Raw genomic sequence first — 9550 nt, 5'->3', positions numbered from 1 at the left:
CACTTTTCAAAAATGCTTATGATCAAAGCCCCCAAACAAAGATGCATGCAAAACAGATTGTGGCAGATGGACATCTACAAGTACTCTATTTGTCTTCTAATCAGCGTTATTTCACATCTGCTACAACAGAACACCTCTCTTTCAATTCAAAAGAAATGGTCTCAGCCATAGACACATTTAGAAATCAGTGCTCTGAGTATTTGTTGTCTAATCAGTGACTAAAATTGTACTTATTTGACTTTGCAAGAGCTGTAAAGTTAGGCTCATAGGAAGTGAGAGCAATCCACAGACACTGGTGGAGGTGGGCACTTGTAAGGGAGGCACGTGTGTTTGTTTTTATTGCACTCATATGTGAGAAGCTTGACTCATATGTATACGTTGTACCACGGTAAGAAAAAGAGCCAACCTTCTGGTGTTTGGGAACTGGGCCTGGTTAAGTTGCACCCAAAACTGCTCACATCCCACAGATTTAAGTTTTTGCTTTAAATCAGATGATGCTTGGATGTCTTATCAGTTCAAACTGCAGGGAGCCTTCATCCAGTGACGTGAGCACCTGTTTGGCTTTGGCTGCAAACTCTCCCCCAGCATCTATAGCAAAGACATCCTTGGTAAATATAATCACCTCTGTGGATATATTGAAATTATCAAACCTCGCAGCAAAATTCGCAATCAGTTTGTCAATGAATGCTGTCATCGCTGGCATAATCTGTGCTGATGACGAGTTGTTAATCAAATCACGCAGTGTTGGAAAGTGTAGCATTTTCATGGGGGTCAGGTCGGTAGAAAATAACTCGTTTCCTTTTAAATCCATTCAGATTGTCCACTATGTCGCTAACAGGTTTGTCCTTACCTTGCAATTGCAGATTAAGTCCGTTCAAGTGGTGGAAAAATGTCACTTAAAAAACACACATCTGCCATGTACTCCTCGTCTAGCATTTGGGCTAGAAATGTGGCGGCTTTCTTGTGATGGCAGCCACGGAGAAAGGCAACGATCTCGTGCCTGAGTTCACAAACCCTTTTCAGGCATTGCCCTTACTTAGCCATCTAACGTCATTATATAAAAGTAAGTCACTGTGCCCGGCTGACATATCTGATAAAAGTTTACGAAACAAGTGGTGCTGTAGGCTTGATGTGGCTCTGATGAAATTGATCATTGACATAATATTGTCCATGATGCTTTTCAACTCACTGCTAAGTTTTGCGCAGAGAACGCTGTGATGCATCAGACAGTGCAATGGTTTCATCTGCGGTGTGAGGGCAGCAAGGCGAGTGAAGAGGCCCTGCACTCTTCCCGACATGGATGGGGCTCCATCTGTGACTAGCATATTGACTCGTTGCAAATCTAGTCCATTCTCACTGAAAAATGAAACAATTTTCTCAAAAATTATTTGACTGGTTGTTTGTCCCTCCAACGTAATTAAACCCAGCACATCCTCACGAAACCACTCGACATCAAAGAATCTCACATAAAGACATAGCTCTGCTATATCGCTGCCATTGGTAGACTCATCGACAGCGAGTGACATTACCTCCGCCTTTTTTAACTTGTCCAAAAGCGTTTCCAAAACATCCGTTGCTAGTGCTTCGACTCTTCTAGTTGTAGCTGTGTCGGACATTGGTATTTTCTGAATAGATAAATGATACTTTTCTTTACCTTTTCATCCGTCACCACGTCCTCTAGAATGGCTAGCATGCACTCTTTCATAGTATCTGTAATGTCCGTAGACGCCTTGTCTTACTGACATAAGAATAATTCAAGAACGACCGACTTCGTAGGTTCTTAACTGTGTAGCTTTTACTATCGTTCATCCGACATACAACCTTCATAACATGCGCTTCTAACTTCCTGTATACGTCACACGCACTGCACGTACACCCGTGAGTAGGTCAAGTTAAACACGTGACCTTTCATTCATTACATCTCCCCCTCTAAGATGATTTTCTAACCTGTATGTAGCCCGTGGAATTAGATACCACACAGGACACAATTACTTCCGGGGTTCTTGTAGCTTTCATTTTATTGTTTGAACCTTCGAATGCAGATCGTTTTACTGAGTGCATACATTCCTGTGTCTTTCGAGCAAACAGCTCATAAATGTTCACAGATGTGGCAAGTTTAACAGAAAAGATTTTAAAAAGGGAAATAATAAATACAAAATACGGTGCAAAATACGGCAGTGGACTATGTACGTTAAACAGGGTTTAACAAAGACATGTGGAACTTCCTGAAGATCGCGCAACTTCTCACTCTGTCAGTTACCTTTAAACAGAATTAAAATGCATATAAAACCTTTACATCCCAAATACAATGGCATGGTGTGGCTTTATTCACGCCAACATTACCTTGTCATGCCTGCAATGGCGAACAGTGGTCGACGGCTCGCGCCCAAAATCACCGAACATCAACTCCAGTAGCGTCTAAATCAAACCATCTTGTCAAATTACCGACATACAATATTGTTTGGAATAATGTTACAGGTATATTTCACAAGATATTTACCCTTACTTACTACGGAGTCAGAGCCTCGTCACACCACAATCTTCAGGCGCTCCACACAAGAAAAAAAGAAAGAATACCCAAGATGCACTTGGATAACTTGCACGGAGTTACAATAAAAGTCCGCCACTGCCACTTACTGGTCAAAACATGCAATGACAACCAAAACTATAAAAATACACTCACAATCTGCCTCACAATTTAAATACATCAAATGACATTTTACATGGCTTGACAGTGTAACAATTACATATATTAACAGTTAAACTATACTAAATTTAAGTGGAAAATCATTTAACAGATTTAACAGATTTACCACCCGGCTACATACTCCCCTGCAAATATAGTCAACGTCCTCGGTGACTACGAAACATGAACTGACTCAAATACTCCCTGCAAGGCCTTTTCAAAGAGAGCAGCACCCAGGCTTGTCAAAACCTTAGAGACCATGTCTGTGCTGACTGAGACTGCATTACAGGCTGACTTTGGCAGATGAAATGGGTTTGAATGAGATCCAGCCATTTCCCGCTTGCTTTTCCTAATGGCAGGTTTAGGTGCATAGGTTCTACGTCCTGCTCCACCAGCATCATCTGTTAGTGCGGGCCTGTCCCTGTTTTCAATAATGGGCAAGTCACTGTCGCTAACGTCTGGATGCACATCATTAACACATTCTGTTTCTGTGCCACAATTTCTCATATCTGAATAACCTTCCTCAGGTCCTTCACCGTCACTCTCATCTGTGGGTGCTGTCACATGTTAACTAACACTTTCGGCTGCAAGAGGCAGGTTAGGTACTTGCACAAGCCGGCGAGGGATGACTTCCTCAACAATAACAAAATCAGCCTCAGGTGACTCAGGCTCATCCTCAGCTACAGGCTGTGTAGTGGTCTGTAACCTAGTTCTAGTTCTTGGTTTGGGAACTGGTTTCGCACAAGGTCGCAACTCTGACCTATGAACTCTTTTAATGGGACCTCCCTCAAAAGGTTCAACAGTGTGTGTGGTACCCTGGATGTCAACTACCTTGTAGACTGTTGAGGTCCATGTGTCCTGAATCTTATGTCTACCTGGGGGTCTGTGACGTAGGAAAACCAACTGACCAATGTCCACAGGAGGACAATACACCTTCTCATTTTGCAGTGAGATCCTCTCAGCTGCCTTCTGCTCTGAGTACTCTCTGGCTCTCTCATGTGCCTGTCGGAGTCTCTCCTGATGAACAGACAACCAATCCTGTTTCCTGTCTGACACACACTCACGCCCTAATAAAGCATCTACTGGGAGATGTGGCTGTACCCCGAAAAGCAAATAATAAGGCGAGTACCCTGTGGTGGAATGAGGAGTGACATTATAGGCATATACTACTTCAGACAGATGCTCTGGCCAACGCCTTTTTTTCTCTGGTGGAAGTGTCCTTAACAAGTCATGGAGTGTGCGATTGTATCTTTCACACTGACCGTTTCCCTGTGGCCTGTAGGGAGTTGTCCGTGTCTTTTTAACCCCATAGAGTTTGCACAGCTCTACTATAATTTCACTCTCGAAATTTCGACCTTGGTCTGAGTGCAGTCTCTCTGGGACCCCATATTTCATGAACCACTCCCTGAGCAAAACTTTAGCTGTAGTGTCAGCCTTCTGGTCTTTGGTAGCATACGCTTGTGTGAACTTTGTAAACACATCGGTCACAACAAGGACATTTTCACGGCCATCTGAAGCTGCCTCCAACACTATAAAATCAACAGCCACCACTTCTAGAGGTCGGGAGGCCAGGAATGCCTGAACTGGAGCATGGATTTTTGGCTGAGGCATCTTGGTCAAAATGCACCGCTCGCAGTTTTTAACCCAGCTTTCCACATCCTCGCATAGCCCTACCCAAAAACACCTCCCTCTTAGCAAGTTTACAGTGCGCTCTATGCCCTGATGTCCCATGTTGTTATGTACATTTTCTAGAACTTGGTCCCTCAAACAACTAGGCACGAGTAACTGCCACACTTCTCCATGACGTGGGTCTGTGATAACCCTGTACAACAACCCTTCTCGTTGTTGTATGCATCTCCATTGTTTCAACAATCTTTTCACTTGACTAGACAAGGCTGCTCTCTCTCTGGGACATGGCCTCCTCCCCCGATCCCAAAATGCCCTAAACTCTTTTAGGGTGGGGTCACCGGCCTGAAAACCTACCAGCTCCTCTCTGGTATAACCTGGCAGTGTGGGGGTGTTGCCCTGTTTAGTACCTGTCTCACCAGACCTCGACTCCCCAGCACGGATCTGTCTCACTTTGTAACACTCCAGACCTCTAGAGACAAGACCAGGATCCAGAACTGTTCCTCGCTCAATCAGGTTACACACAGTGATACAGTCGTCAAAATCCGAGTCAGGGTCTGTTTCAGGCTCCCCTGCAAACTCCTGCCTAGAGAGAGCATCTGCGGCGGCATTACTGCAACCAGGACGGTACTTAACCTCGAAATCAAAAACAGACAGTTGCGCTACCCACCTCTGCTCTATAGCACCTAACTTGGCTGTCTTGAGGTGGCAGAGGGGATTGTTATCAGTCAGGACAACAAACTTTGAACCAAGCAAGTAACCCCTGAATTTTTCAGCAACTGCCCATTTTAAGGCAAGCAACTCCAACTTCATGCTACTATAATTTCGGTCATTCTTCTCAGCCTGGCGTAGTCTGCGGCTAGCATATGCTAGGACACGTCTGGTGTCACCTTGCTGCTGACACAATGCAGCGCCTAATCCATGCTGACTAGCATCTGTCTCAACTACAAATGGTTGTGTGAAATCGGCAAAACCCAAAATGGGAGCAGAGGTAAGTTTTTCCTTTAACTGCTCAAAGGAAGAGTCACACTCTGGTGTCCACATATTACAAAACTGGTGACCTACTTTCCCTGTTTTTTTCACACCTGAACATTTGTTGACTAGGTCATGCAGTGGCCCGGCAATCTGTGAGAAGCCTCGAATGAATCTCCTGTAGTAACTACAGAAACCCAAGAACGACTGCAGCTCTTTGGCAGTGGTTGGGACCTTCCAGTTCTTAACAGCAGAGACCTTGGAGGGGTCAGTTCCTATACCTTCTGCTGACACCTGATGACCCAAAAACTTTACTGACTGTTGTAGAAAAGCACACTTCTGCAACTTCACCTTAAGGCCCGTCTCTGCCAGTCTCTTAAACACAGTCTCAAGTCTCTCCAAATGCTGCTCAAATGTCTCTGAAAAAACCAAGATGTCATCTAGGTAGACCAGGAGTATCTGAAAAATGAGATCATTCATAGTAACTTGCATAAGTCTCTGAAATGTAGCTGGACCGTTACAAACACCAAAAGGCATTCTCACGTACTCATACAGACCAAACGGTGTAGTAAATGCAGTCTTAGTCCGATCTCTCTCATGCATAGCTACCTGGTGGTATCCGCTCGCCAGATCTATGGTCGAAAAGAACTTTGCCCCTCTCAGCGCATCAAAACTCTCATCAATTCTCGGGAGCGGGAATGCATCACGTCTTGTCTTTGAGTTGAGTTTCCTGTAATCGACACATAGCCTCAGACTACCATCTGCCTTTCTCACTAGTACTATGGGCGAAGCATAAGCACTAGAGCTTTCTTGAATGACCCCTTTTTTAAGCAGCTTGCCAATATGTTCCCTGACTTCACTGTACTGTGTGGGTGGGATTCGTCTGTATGGCTGTGTTACAGGTATGTCATCTGTCAGATGGATCTCATGTTGTACTTTGTCAGTGTGGCCTAGATCTTCATCTTCTGTTGCAAACACAAAAGAGTACTTCTCCAGTAACAAAGTCAGCTGTGCTTGCTGTTCTGGGCTACCACAAAAATTGAGCTTGCCGAGAATTTCCTGCACATCTGTCGGTGTTTCGGGGTGTTCACTGATACTCACTTGTTCAGTGTCTGCTGAGATTCTCTGGAACTGTACCTCACAAAGCTAATCACTTTTCACACAGTCTACCTGAGTCAAAACCCCTAGCCTAGTCCGTGGCCCTAGCCAGATATCTTCATCAGACATGTTCATGACTCGGACTGGGAAAATGTGATTGCCCGATGAAACCAAAGTAGGCACAACAACCAAACCTCCAGGAACGGGGACACCCACAGACTCCAGCAACAAAAAAGAACCATCCTCACTCACGGTCCTGAGTCCCCTAGCCATAACTGTAGCAGCAGATGAAGCAGGTATATGGACTACATCCTTACCAGCTACCCTAGCGAAAGAGAGTCTGTCTGTTGCATGTACTGCATGAAGATGATTAAAAGCCTCTCTCCAGTTTGAGTCAAACCTCTCCTGCAGTGTGGTGTCAAACTCAGTGTGTACTAGCTCTCTGCATTTTTTGACAATGTTCATCCCTATTAGACCTGGAACAGAGAAAGAGTGTTCAGAATCTTTAACTATCAGAAAACCTCGCTCTGGGATAGTCAGACCCATGGCTTCTACATCAAGCTCCACATAGCCCATATAGGGTATGTCTAATCCATTAGCTGCAGTAATCTTTAACCACTCAAATGCCGGGTGAATGTCTTCACCTTTCACTGACAGGTGTTCCCTGAAAAAACTCTCAGAAATTGTACTGACCTGGCTACCAGTGTCAAGTAAGCAGGACACTGTAACACCTCGTAGTTTCACCTCAACAGTTTTACATTCTCCGACTGCACGCTCTAAGATCCTGCTTCTGTCTGGAGTCTCTTTTGGTGAGCCAGCTTCCTCCCCTCGAGTTGTGTGGCTCATGACAACTGAGGGTGCGAGTTTTCCTGCACTACATAAGAACTAGGTGTTGCGTCCCCTTGACCCCCTCTGGCCTGTGAGCATTTTCTTGCAATGTGACCTATGCCTCTACACTTGAAACAGATAGGCTGACCATCCGGTGTGAACTTTGGCCGGGGTCTAGGTCGTGGCTTGGGCTCTAGGAATGTCTGTTGAGTGCTGCGCTTACTCAGTTCACCTACAGCAAAGGCTAGATCAGCGAGTGTTTTGCCTAACTCTACTAGCTGTTTTTCTTGATGGGCTACTGCTCTCCGAACATCATTTAATGCAATACCTTGGTCATTGTTTGTTTTAATAATAGAGCACTGGGTTTCCGGAACCTCTGATGTAACTTGGTTGCTCTTTATGACCCTGGGACGATGAGACCTGCTGTCCTCCATCTCCCACAGGAGGGCCTCGTTCCTCACATCTAGAAGACTGCTCTCTGGTTTGTCCCTAACCATTTTCCTGAGTTCACGCCTGAGTGCTGCTTCTCTTAAACCCTCAATAAACCGGTCTCTGAGCACAGTTTTCTCATTAGGTATTACATCTGTGGACTGTTTCACTACAGAGCTCAAAATCTGGGATAGTGCATGGGAGTAGTCACGGAGGTCTTCTCCATCAGTTTGGTTACGGTTGTAAAAGGTCTGCAAAAGCTGTGTGGAACTGCGCTTTTCCCCAAATGCATTGCTCAGGTAAGAGTATAAATCACTGGGCCCCACTGACTGACCCCTCATGCATAGTCGCACCTCTTCCAATGCAGGGCCATGCAATAGAGATAGTATATAGTCACATTGTTCTTCTGTTGTTTGCTCTCTGTATCTTAAAACCCTTTCAACCTCTTCAATAAACTCTTCGACAGATCTCCTGTCTGTACCACACTCCCCACTAAATGCTTGGATCTGGCGTTCTCTTGGAACGTAGATGTATGAACGTGTGGGTGCACTGTTATCACTTGCTCTCTGAGCCCTTGCTTCACCATTTAACCTGGTGAGCTCATCTCGCAGTCTGGCGAGCTCTAGCATGGTGGTCTGCATTTCTTTTGTAGCACCTTCACCTATACCCGTTATGCCACCTGAGGTGAGGCCATTATCATTACGTGAACTCCCTTCATCACCAGAATCACTAGACATAATGATATATTAATCTTTACTCAGTCCAGTATAAATGAGGATATTTAGTTCAAAACCTGGTTCAAGGATACTACAAGGACAGTCTTTAACTTGGAGCCTTGCTGGATCTTGGTCTTTGTAGCTGAAGTTAGCGCTGGAGTCCTCTGCGCTGGTACGGCTGAGTCGTGTGAAACAGGAAGCACCAGAACCTCTTAGAGGCCCTCACGTCGTCTCTCGCTGGTCACCACCTCCACAGCAGGATGGCTTCAGACTCAACACCAACGGACGTCACCAGCAATCTTCACCACTGCCGTATTTTTTTTAAGTAAAAATAAGCCACTCTGTTGCCAATTTAAAAAAAATGTTTTAGCTACACCCCACTCCTGGTACCAAAATTATGTAGCCCGTGGAATTAGATACCACACAGGACACAATTACTTCCGGGGTTCTTGTAGCTTTAATTTTATTGTTTGAACCTTCGAATGCAGATCGTTTTACTGAGTGCATACATTCCTGTGTCTTTCGAGCAAACAGCCCATAAATGTTCACAGATGTGGCAAGTTTAACAGAAAAGATTTTAAAAAGGGAAATAATAAATACAAAATACGGTGCAAGATACGGCAGTGGACTATGTACGTTAAACAGGGTTTAACAAAGACATGTGGAACTTCCTGAAGATCGCGCAACTTCTCACTCTGTCAGTTACCTTTAAACAGAATTAAAATGCATATAAAACCTTTACTACCCAAATACAATGGCATGGTGTGGCTTTATTCACGCCAACATTACCTTGTCATGCCTGCAATGGCGAACAGCGGTCGACGGCTCGCGCCCAAAATCACCGAACATCAACTCCAGTAGCGTCTAAATCAAACCATCTTGTCAAATTACCGACATACAATATTGTTTGGAATAATGTTACAGGTATATTTCACAAGATATTTACCCTTACTTACTACGGAGTCAGAGCCTCGTCACACCACAATCTTCAGGCGCTCCACACAAGAAAAAAAGAAAGAATACCCAAGATGCACTTGGATAACTTGCACGGAGTTACAATAAAAGTCCGCCACTGCCACTTACTGGTCAAAACATGCAATGACAACCAAAACTATAAAAATACACTCACAATCTGCCTCACAATTTAAATACATCAAATGACATTTTACATGGCTTGACAGTGTAACAATTACAT

At 44.6% G+C, this 9550-nt stretch overlaps 1 long non-coding RNA gene across 1 annotated transcript; it reads right to left on the bottom strand.

Annotated features, from left to right (window-relative positions):
• Nucleotides 1-555: 555 nt before the first annotated feature.
• On the bottom strand, nucleotides 556-9343 carry LOC130115164 (uncharacterized). Its single transcript, XR_008810482.1, has 3 exons — nucleotides 9302-9343; nucleotides 9145-9219; nucleotides 556-588 (listed from the first exon to the last, which is right to left on the bottom strand). It is a non-coding gene; the product is annotated as an uncharacterized LOC130115164 (long non-coding RNA).
• Nucleotides 9344-9550: the final 207 nt, after the last annotated feature.

The sequence above is a fragment of the Lampris incognitus genome, chromosome 7 (assembly GCF_029633865.1).
Source record: "Lampris incognitus isolate fLamInc1 chromosome 7, fLamInc1.hap2, whole genome shotgun sequence".
In the NCBI taxonomy this organism is placed as follows: Eukaryota; Metazoa; Chordata; class Actinopteri; order Lampriformes; family Lampridae; genus Lampris; species Lampris incognitus.
The sequence above is the reverse complement of the archived record's forward strand: the minus strand, read 5'-3'. Positions and strand labels throughout refer to the sequence as shown.